Source organism: Odocoileus virginianus, chromosome 17, assembly GCF_023699985.2.
Source record: "Odocoileus virginianus isolate 20LAN1187 ecotype Illinois chromosome 17, Ovbor_1.2, whole genome shotgun sequence".
NCBI lineage: Eukaryota > Metazoa > Chordata > Mammalia > Artiodactyla > Cervidae > Odocoileus > Odocoileus virginianus.
The window spans coordinates 48,888,780-48,900,066 of NC_069690.1; the positions used below are offsets into that span (position 1 = coordinate 48,888,780).

The following is an 11,287-nucleotide window of genomic DNA, read 5'->3' on the forward strand; positions in this document are numbered from 1 at the left end:
CTGTCCCCTGAGGAAGCCCAGGACAGGGAGCTGGCAACCTGCGCCCCCAAGTCAGTCAGTAAAGCAGACCTGGAAGGGGAGAGTGATGGGCCAGGGCTGTCTCAGGCCTTTAGTCCCTCAGATCTTGATGGAAGGTCACCCACTCTTCTCTCTGTTTCTCTGCGGGCTTGTTCCTGAGAGTTGCAGCACATGTTTGATACTTCCTTGGAGAATGTATGCCAAAAAGGAAAGAAATAAGGGAGGAGAGACTCCCCTGTGGCCTAGTGGCTAGAATTCCTCACTCCCAATGTAGGGGCCTCGGGTTCGATCCCTGGTCAGGGAACCAGATCCCACACGCCACAACTAAGATTTTGCATGCCACAACTAAGGCCCAGTGCAACCAAATAAATAAATAAATTTCTTTTTTTAAAAAAGAAAGAAAAAGAAAGGACAGAGGGAAAAGGAAACAGAGACCAAAAAGTCACTTATCCCATGAGGGAGTCAAGATTCGGCTCTTAGTCCCTCTATCGACAGAGGGAAGCCTGGCTTCCTGTGGTGGCCTTGATTCTCAGACATGGGTTCCACCCCAGCCCTGAAGTTCCCAGATCACCTCTCCTCTCCTGAGAACTTGACTTTTTGCGCAGCCACATAAAGGTGACCAGTGTCTGGTGGCTTGACGGGACAGACTTGCAGGGACTTCCTGCCTTTTGATGCATGCCATTCCTGTGAGCTGGGCTGGGCCTCTGAAGACGAGAGGACCCTTTCGACTTCCTGAGTGTCTCAACATTTAGACTCTTGGGGTTTGTGGTCAGAGACACTGGCATGAACATTGTGTTTCTACAAAGTGTGACTTCTGGGCCCTCAAGTTAATAAGCAAAACTTTGTGCCAGCCACCTCCTAACCAAAATGACCTGGAGGGTCTGAAAGGCCCTTGACCTTGCTGCCTTTCGTGGATGGATGAGAGAATGGTAAGCTGGCTCTGGAGGGATGAGGGCTGGGGTGGGGGGGTGTGTGTGGCGGGGTGACACCATGACCATCTGCGGTGCTGTCCCCTGCCCTCTGCTCTGGCACCTCGTAGCTCCCTCCAAACGTCACCAGGGATTTCTCCAGCACTCGCTAGGGACCTGACATAGGTCACTGTGTTCTAATCCAGATTTCTCCAGCACTCGCTAGGGACCTGACATAGGTCACTGTGTTCTAATCCTCTTCCCACTTTCAGATGAGGAAACTGAGGCTCAGTGAGATGAAGCCATTTCATGAGAGGACAAATTGGAGAGTCTGGGGAGAGGTCACAGCTGGCTTCAGATGTGTGACGCCTCTGCAGAGCAGGAAACAGTCAGTGTCCTCAGCGGGTCGTCTTTCTGGTGGCTAGTTCTCCTCTGCCTCCAAGGCATCGATCTCTTGTCCTGGAGATTGTTTGCAGGGTAGACGTGGGACCTAAAGAGGCCTGGTCGAAACTCAGAGAATGTGCCTTCCAGAAACTTCCAACCTGATCTTTGTGGAACTGTGAAAAGGGGATCTCTAGAAACTCGGGGAAACTTGACCATGTCTCCCCTCACCCCTCCTGATTCTGGGAATAGGGTGACTAACCCTCCCTGGTTTTCTTTGGACTCTTCTGGCTTTAAAATTCAAAGTCTCATGTCCTGGGAAAAACCCTCATTCTCAGACAAACCAGTAGGGCTGTTCACTCGACCAGGAAGATCAGTTACTTTACTTTCCCTCTCCAGCTTCTAGAAAGGAAAAAGTGAGGTTGGAATAAGGCGAGGGGAAATTACAGGAGGGAAAACTCAAGACAGACTTGAGGTGTTTTCCCACCTTCCTGGCTGTCACACAGAGCTCAGACAAAAGATGGACCAGTTTCTACTACATGTGACCGAGAGCTGGGGTGCTGTGCTCCTCCTATGGGAACATTTAGCAGAGAATTTAGCAGAACGGACGCCTGCTTTGGGGCCCCTGCATGTGTGCTGAGTCGATTCGGTCATGTCCAACTCTTCGTGACCCTATAGACTATAGCATGCCAGGCTCCTTTGCCCAGGGGATTCTCCAGGCAAGAATACTGGAGTGGGTTGCCATACCTTCCTCCAGGGGATCTTCCTGACCCAGGGATTGAATCTGTGTCTCTTGCTTCTCCTGTACTGGCAGGCAGGTTCTTTAACATGACACCACCTGGGAAGCCCCCACTTTGGGGCCCACCCCCAGGCTATTCCCAAGATGACTGCGTGTCTTCCATCAAGGAGGATCCCTTTCTTTCTCAGTTTACAGGAAGCACCTAGAAAAATGTGGATGTATATATATTGACGTGAAAAGATGCTCATGACTAATTGTTTAAGCAAAAAAGTGGGTTGCAGAATGCTTTGCACCATAGGAGCGCTTTGCTGTAAATAAATGCATTAGAAGCAGCCTGCCAGGATGATACCTCCTGCTGTCTTTAACCTCATATCCAAGACAAGCTTAAAGATGTTTGCTTTGATATTCAGAGTAGAAGAAAAAAAAATCACAGCTTTTATTATAATAATCATAATGCTCATAATAACATTCCAAGCTTTGAGCTGCTCACTGCATTTCACCATAAACACAAGTCCCAGAGCTTGTCTGGAGATTGCTGTGGTCACGCCAAGTTTTCTTGCTTTTTCTGTTCTTCTGGAAACTTAAATTGATGCATTTTCCCTTTCCTATGCTGAGCACTTTGTTTGTGATTCTTAAATAGCCAAGCTGGTTTTCATCAGAAGTTTCCTGGTACGGGTTTTATGACATTAATGCCCTTTGGCCAAAATACAGAGTCCAAATTTTGGAGCCCACCAGGGCAGAACCGAGGTGAGGAGTCTGCAGGAACTGTTTCTCTCTCTTCTGGCTGCCAAACAAGACATCAGGCCGCAGCTTCCATGGTCTTGAGGCTGGAACACCTCCGTAAAGCTGGGAAACTCCTCTGCTGGGGCGCCTGAGCATGAGGGCCCAGGACTCACTCAGGCCAAGTCAGCTTCCTTGACCACTCTGGGGGGAGGTACAGAAAGCAGGTTTCCTAGAGATCCTCGGGCAGTGGGCTTCTATCTGAAACCAAGATTAGTAAAACCACTTGCTAGAAAGCTCCTCCTGGGACTTCCCTGGCAGTCCAGTAGTTACAACTCCATACTTCCACTGCAAGGGGCATGGGTTCGATCCCTGGACAGGGAACTAAGATCCTGCATGCCATGCGGTGTGTTAAGAAAAAAAAAAAAAAAAAAAAGCTACTCCTTTCGACAGTTCCTACAGAGCCTTAACCCAGACATCCTCTCCTCCCTCTGCCACTGAGTTATTCCTTCCCCCAGGCGGCAAACAGAACTCCAAGACTTGCTGCCTCGCCGAGTGTTCACTTCCTCACTCATAACATCCCCAGGAAAATGCTGGCACAGAAGCGGGTTAAACACACAGCCCACTGGAGCTGGCTTGGGGCTTGGCATCAGCGTCCTGATCCCCCTTCAGCCACCAGTCCCTCAAGCTGAGAACCCTGGAGAAGGAAACACCTGTTCTCCCTTCTTAGGGATGGGCCGCGCATTCCCCAAGACACAGAGTGAGTCACCGCAGGACCATGGAGCGGAATTTACTCACCCCCCAGGAATGGACCCTTGGAAGGCTCCAGAATGACTAGCCTCAAGTGTTCTGTCTCAGGCACAGGGCATTTCCCTCCCCCCACCCCAACCACGTCTGCAGTCACTTCCTCTCTGGACACATCCTGTTTCTGAGAGTAGGCGATTTGCCAGGCAGATCGCAGCCTCTGCTGCTGGGAGCAGACGGGCGGAGACATCCTTCCTTTGATTTCTAGTACCTAATCCCATCTTCCTTCCCAGTCAGAGATATCGATCAGCATCTCCGCTTTTCCCAGGTCCCTGCACGCCAGGAAGGGAGAGTAGATAGAGAAGGAGCATGTTTCTATTGGTGACTCCAACTCATTGGAGATGCTTAGAACCACCTCTGGTTTGTTATCAGCCTCGCAGGCACATGGTAGTCAAGATAGGACCCGGGGCAAGGATCATTTCCATCCATCCATTCCCTCCGACTGGGGTTTCCCTGGTAGCTCAGCTGGTAAAGAATCCACCTGCAATCCCAGAGACCCTGGTTCGATTCCTGGGTTTGGAAGATCCCCTGGAGAAGGGATAGGCTACCCACTCCAGTATTCTTGGGCTTCCCTTGTGGCTCAGCTGGTAAAGAATCCACCCGTAATGTGGGAGAGCTGGGTTCGATTCCTGGGTTGGGAAGATCCCGTGGAGAAGGAAATGGCTACCCACTCCAGTATGCTGGCCTGGAGAATTCCACGGACTGTATAGCTCATGGGGTCGCAAAGAATCACACACAACTAATCAACTTTCACCTTCACTCCCTCCAACAACAAACCTTTTTTGAGTACCTGCTATGCTGTTGTTTGTTTGTTGTTTGGTCAGCAAGTCTGGTCTGATTCTTTTGAAACCCCGTGGACTGTAGCCTGCCAGGCTTCTCTGTCCATGGGGTTTCCCAGGCAAGAATACTGGAGTGGATTGCCATTTCCTTTTCCAAGGGATTTTCCCAACACTGGAATTGAACCCACGTCTCCTGCGTTGGCAGGCGAATTCTGAACCGCTGAGGCAGCAGGGAAGCCCCTACCGAAACTTATTCTAGATGCCAGACTATGGAGATAAACAGAACATAAAAATCAATGTCTTTGTATACACTGCTATATTTAAAATAACCAACAAGGACCTACTGTATAGCACATGGAACTCTGATCAATATTATATGGCAGCCTGGATGGGAGGGGGTTTGGGGGAAACGGATACATGTATATATGGCTAAGCCCCTTCACTGTTTACCTAAAACTATCACAATGTTGTTTGTTAGTTCACTATGCTTTTGTGTGTTAGTCACACAGTCATTTCTGACTCTTTACGACTCTGTGGACTGTAGCCCGCCAGACTCCTCTGTCCATAGACTTCTCCAGACAAGAATAGTGGAGTGGATTGCCATTCCCTTCCCCAGGGGATCTTCTCGACCCAGGGATGGAACCGGGTCTCCTGCATTGCAGGCAGATCCTTTACTGTCTGAGACCCCAAGGAACCCCTTAACTGAGTATACTCCAATACAAAATAAAATATATTTTTTTTAAATCAATGTCCTCATGACAATTATGTATGATCTGCTGGCAGGGACAGCTGATAAACAAGATAAAACGCATAAAAACTTATGGCATGTAAGATAGTGATAAATGCTAAGCGGGGAAAACAAAGCTGGGAAAGCAAATACGAAATGTTGAGTATGACGGGAAGCATGAAACCGTCATCAAGGGATCTGGAGAAGTCTTTGCTGCAAAAGGAAGTTTTAAGTAAAGAATGGTCGGAGGCAACGGAGTGATCAGTTGCGGGCAAGAGCATTCTAGGCAGAGGGAGCAGCAGGTATGAGGGCTGGGAAGTGGAAGGGGGCCTGGACTGTTTGGCAAATGCGGGAAAGGCCAGGGAGTGCAGTGGAGTGAGAAGCGGGGCACAGGAGCTGAAGTCAGAGAGGTAGGAGGAGCCAACCTGTGAGTGGCGGTGTGGACTTTGCTTGTCACTTTTATATGGGAGGGCTTCCCAGGTGGCACTAGTGGTAAAGAAACTGCCTGCCAATGCAGGAGACATAAGAGATGCAGGTTCGATCCCTAAGTCGGGAAGATCCCCTGGAGAAGGAAATGGCAGCCCGATCCAGTATTCTTGCTTTGGAGAATCCCATGGACAGAGGAGCCTGGTGGGCTACAGTCGATAGGGTCGCAGAGTCGGACACAATTGAAGCAACTTAGTATAGCGACTGATATGGGCAACCACAGGAGAGTTGTTTAATAATTTTATTTATGTATTTATTTTTGGCTGCGCTGGGTCTTCATTGCTGCTCAGGCTTTTCTCTCATTGTGGTGAGCAGGGGCTACCCTCTAGCTGCTGTAACTTCTCTTGTTGCGGAGCACAGGTTCTGGGGTGCACAGGCTTCAGTAGTTGTGGCTCCCAGGTTCTAGAGCACAGGCTCAAAAGTTGTGGTGCACGAACTTAGATGCTCCAAGGTATGTGGGTCTTCCCAGATCAGGAATTGGACCTGTGTTTCCTGGATTGGCAGGTGGATTCTTCACCATTGACTCACCAGGGAAGTCCCCACAGGAGAGTTTTAATAGAGAAGTGACAGAAAACCACTTAGATGGGGATTGCCTTAGTTTAGGGAAGGAACTTCCCTGGCGTTCCAGTGGTTAAGATGCCTTGCTTTCATTGCAGAGGGTGAGGGGTTCAATCCCTGGTTGAGGAACTATGATTCCTCATGCCTATAAGCATGGCCAAAAAGTAAAGTCTAGGGGAGAGATAATGATGGCCTAGAGAGGTAGGGGAAGAGGGTGGGGTGAGCAATGGTTCCAGAGTATTCTGAAGATAGAGCTCACAGGATCTGCTGTTAGGAGATTGGGTGGGAAAAAATACAAGGAGATGAAGATAACACCAACGTGCATAGCCCAGGATAATTGAAGAATGGAGCTGTTATGAATTAAGATGGGGACTCCTGCCGGAGAAGGTAGGCCAGGGCAGAATATCAAGAAGTTGGTTTTGGCCATAGAAAGTTTGAGATGCCTGTTAGATATCCACGTTGAGTTGTCAAGCAGACTATGCAGACATGGGTGCATAGTTCAGAGCAGAGGTCCTGGCTACAGATATAACTCTGGAGTCATGCTTTTAGTGCTGGCTCTGGTTAGCTTGGGTTTTATTTCATATGCTGAACATTTGGAAGATGTAATCTTTAAGAACTTCTGGTATGTGATCCTTTAAAGATGTAGTTCAGATTGTGTGATTTCTCTACGTTGAACCTTCAAATGATTTCCCTTTTCACTCAGATTGAAAAGCAAAATCTGAAAACAGTTTGGTAATTTCTACCAAAGAAAAACCCGCACCCCCGAATCCCATCCTGATAGTTACTCAACTGAAAGGCATGCTCATGTGTTCCAAAAGACATGAGCGGGAATGCTCATAGCAGTATTATTTGAAATATCCCTCAAATTGGAAACAATCCAGATATTGATCAGTAGTAGAATAGAGAAAGAAATTGTAGGATATTCATACAGTGCAATACCATACACCAATGAAAAATAATGAAGCCTGACTGTACATAACATGGACGAGTCTCATGAACATAACATAGACTGAACAAAGTCAGACACCAAAGGGTAATACTGTACAATTCCATTTTCTCAAAGCTCAAAAATGGGCAAAATTAATCTATGGTAATAGAAGTTGAAGTCATGATTATCCTTGGGACAATGACAAAGGAGGCAGGAGAGGTTTCAGGGTTGCTGGCAATGTTCTGAAACTCATTTGGGAAGGTGGTTTAAATGGGTGTGTCCAGTTGGTGAGAATTCATTGAGTTGTACATTTATGCTTTGTGTACTTTCCTCTTCTCATATTTCCATGAAAAGCTTATGCAAAGTTCTTATCTAAAAGGCCTACATGACAATGCCGCTCCCTCTCCCCAGCCCACATTTCTTTTTTTTTAATTTCCTTTTTTTTTTTGGCTGCACTCTGCAGCATGTGGAATCTTAGTTCACCGACCAGGGATTGAACCCACACCTCCTGCAGTGGAAATTTGGTTAAGACCACTGAACCACCAGAGAAGTCTCTGCCCAGCCCTCATTTCTGACTGCACCCCAACTTTGCTCACTCCATTCATATACTGTCTCCAACACACACTGTTGGTTGCTCCTTGTTTGAGGGTTTTGTACTTCCAAGTCCCTCTGCTTCCAGACTTCCACACAGCCTATTCCTTTACCTAATTCAAGTCTAATTCAAGCAGACTTGAACTTCTGCTTATCAGAGAACTCTCCCTCGACAAACCTCTGCAAAATAACGTCCTCCACCACTTTTGTCTCCTTACCCTTCTTTATCTTTCCTAAGCATTTACCATTGTCTTACATGTTATGGATTTCTTTCTTCATTCACATATTGTCTTTCTAGACTCTCAGACCAGAAGACATACCTTGTTTTTATTCGCTATTGTATTTCTGGTGCCTGAGTTGGGTTCTGGCACATAGTAGATGTTCAGTAAATATTTACTGGATGAATGAATGCAACATGCTGGGCAAATAAGCCAGACATGTTTCCTGTCCTCATGGAAAAAAGAATGCTTAGATATTTAAAAGGAATATAGGGACTTCCCTGGTGGTCCAGTTGTTAAGACTTCACCTTCCAATGCAGGAGGTTCAGGTTTGATCCCTGGTTGGAGAGTTAAGATCCCATATGCCTCACAGCCAAACAACCAAAACACAGAACAGGAGCAACATTATAAAAGATTCAATTAAGACTTTAAAAAAATACAATAAAAGAAGTATAAATAGTTTAGCTAGCTCTGAAGTAGGGGTTATATTTCTTTGTATTTTCATAGAGTAGAGGATAGGGAGTTACCTATAGAGTGGATTTTCAATAAATGATGACTGTGGTTTTCAAAGTTAAATTTCTGGGCTTAGAAATTCATTTCCTCAAAGGAAGAATGAAGACAATTAATTGAATACATCTATGAATATTTTTAGCCCCATCTGGTTTCCTGGCCATAGGAAAGAGACTGGACCCTAGCCTACAAGCAAGTTCTCCAAATCAAATCTGTGTGTCTGTCCCCTGAGTAGATGTAACTGCCAATACTAACAGTTTACTGCACCACATTTCCACATCTTGATGAGACTACTTCATTCTGAGCAGCACTTCTAGGGCATCAGAGCTCCAAGTGTATGGAGACTAGACTTGTCTTGATAAGTAGGAGAAAGGCAGGACACAAGTAAGTGAGTGAAAGTCATTCAGTTGTGTGCGACTCTTTGTGACCTCATGTTCTATACAAGTCCATGGAATTCTCCAGGCCCGAATACTGGAGTGGGTAGCCTATCCCTTCTCCAGGGGATCTTCCCAACCCAGGAATTGAGCCAGGGTCTCCTGCATTGCAGGCAGATTCTTTACCAACTGAGCTATCAGGGAAGCCTGCTCTAAATAAGAGCTTAAAGTGAATTCTCTGGTGGTCCAGTGGTTAGGACTCAGCACCTTTACTACCAAAGCCCAGGGTTCAACCCTTTGTTAGGGAACTAGGATCCCACAAGACACTTGGTGCAGCTAATAATAATAATAATAATAATAATAAATAGAGCTTAAGATAGGGCTTCAGATCTGGGGAGGAACAGGGGCACTGGTGGCGGGGGGGGGTGGGGTGGGGGGGACCAAGGATGACAGGCCACTGGCTCAATGGGAAATAGATGCCGAAGGATGTACCTGGGCTGGTATCCCAGCTGGGAATCTCACATGCATTCCTGTCTTCAAGTTGGCCACCCCGTCCTGTTCTGATGGGGCCTTCCAGGTGGCTCAGTGGTAAAGAATCTGCCTTCCAGTGCAGGAAACGTAAGCGACGCAGGTTGGATCCCTGGGTCGGGAAGATCCCCTAGAGGAGGAAACGGCAACCCACTCCAGTATTCTTGCCTGGGAAATGCCATGGACCGAGGAGCCTGGCTACAGTTCATGGGGCTGCAAAGTGTCGGCTATGCCTTAGTGACTGAGCAGGGGCCCCGGCCCTTTACTGATAGCGCTGTGAGCACTGGGCCACAGTTCTGCCACTGCACGACCCAGCTCCAAACCCAGAGTGCTGACCTCTTAGGTGCATCAGGAGACCACGGGATGTGAAGGATCGCATGACTCCTAAGAACCCTCCTCCGGCCTGCTGGGTCTTTTATCCCGCCGGTTCGCATACCTTCTCAGTTGGTAATTAAGCTCCCCACAGACCCAAGTGGAAGCTAGAGATGTTAAACACAGTGTTCCTTGTTCAGAGAGAAAAGAAGCAGAAGCAGTTCTGAGTGTCTTGGCTGGAGGGCACGCACAGTGAGTCAGCGACGTCTCCCAGGAGGGGAGTCTGGCGTCCTGTCCACAAGTGACATGTTTTATTTTAATCACCACCCCGCCCAGCGCCTTCTGGTCTCTTCCTTCACAGCTCTGTGGGTCTGTTACCACTCCTCCATCAGCTTGCCCTCTCCCAAAAATGTGTTGGAATTTTTCAACCATGAGATAGTTTGCTTTCTTTTTTTTTTTCCTCATAGGTTTGTAATCTTTTAACTTCTTTACTATCATTGTAACAAGGTCTCCCAAGGCAGAGGAGAAAAACCCAAGTGGACAGTCCATCATGATTAAAACTTAAATTTGAAAATTATACTTATACCACCACTGTTAGAAAATTCAGGGGGGAAGAAAAGGTAGGGGGAATCTCTTGTCTCGTCTCTCCTTCCAACAAAAGCACTATTATCCTTCAACACTGGTGTGCTGCTCATATGATTCTTTGCTACGCATGTTTTCAGAATGTGGTCATATTCTTGGTTTGCGTAAACTTTATAACCTTTTTCACTTGAATTTGCATCAGAAGCATTTCCCTTATGTTTTGACATAACTTTTTAAGTCATTGCTTTAAAGAGATTTGTCCAGGAAGATTTACAAGAACACACTAACCAGAATCCTATTGTTGGTCTGTGTTACCAAATATTTAAGGTGTCCCTGGTATTAATTCATAAGAGGTATCTATATTCAGTAACTTTTTTAAAACTAGAAGAAGCCATCACTCGAATGTTGCCAGTGAAATCTGATATATTATAAGGGTACATAAATCAACAGGAACTATAGATAATAAGGAGCTTCCATGGTGGCTCAGATGGTTAAAGAATCAGCATGCAATGTAGGAGACCTGGGTCAGGAAGATTCCCCTGGAGAGGGAAATGGCAACCCACTCGAGTATTCTTGCCTGGAGAATTCCATGGTGGGAGGAGCCTGGTGGTCTACTGTCCATGGAGTTGCAAAGAGTCAGATACGACTGAGCAACTAACACACACATAGATAATTAAAAGAAAAATTAAGTTGGATCACCAGAGTAGCCCGCTGGGAGGAAAACCCCTCATATCTATATCCTGAATTAGGATACATTTCAAGTGCACCCAGTATTTAGGTATCCAAAAAATAAAAACAAAAAACAACCCTAAGAAATTGTAAAAATACTTGAAAAATCCACTGGAGAATTTTTTTATTATTTCATTAATGGAAATCTTGTCCAAGTATGAAACAAGGTCCAGCATCCATAAAATTAAAAAATGAATAAATATGATCATATAAAATCTTATTTCTAAAAAAAAAAAATCTTATTTCTTCATGGCAGAAACCACTATACAAGCTATCAAAAGACAAATGACAAAACTGAAATACAATTTCAATTTCAAATATAGAAAGGACTAATTTCTCTAATATATTAAGAGTTCCTATAAATTGGTAAGGAAACAAGTCAATTACCTAGTGAA

At 46.1% G+C, this 11,287-nt stretch overlaps 1 long non-coding RNA gene across 1 annotated transcript; it reads right to left on the reverse strand.

Moving 5' to 3' along the window:
• Positions 1–2,458: 2,458 nt before the first annotated feature.
• LOC110142518 (uncharacterized) lies at positions 2,459–8,760 on the reverse strand. The gene is made up of 2 exons (XR_002315328.2): positions 8,623–8,760; positions 2,459–3,027 (listed from the first exon to the last, which is right to left on the reverse strand). It is a non-coding gene; the product is annotated as an uncharacterized lncRNA (long non-coding RNA).
• Positions 8,761–11,287: the final 2,527 nt, after the last annotated feature.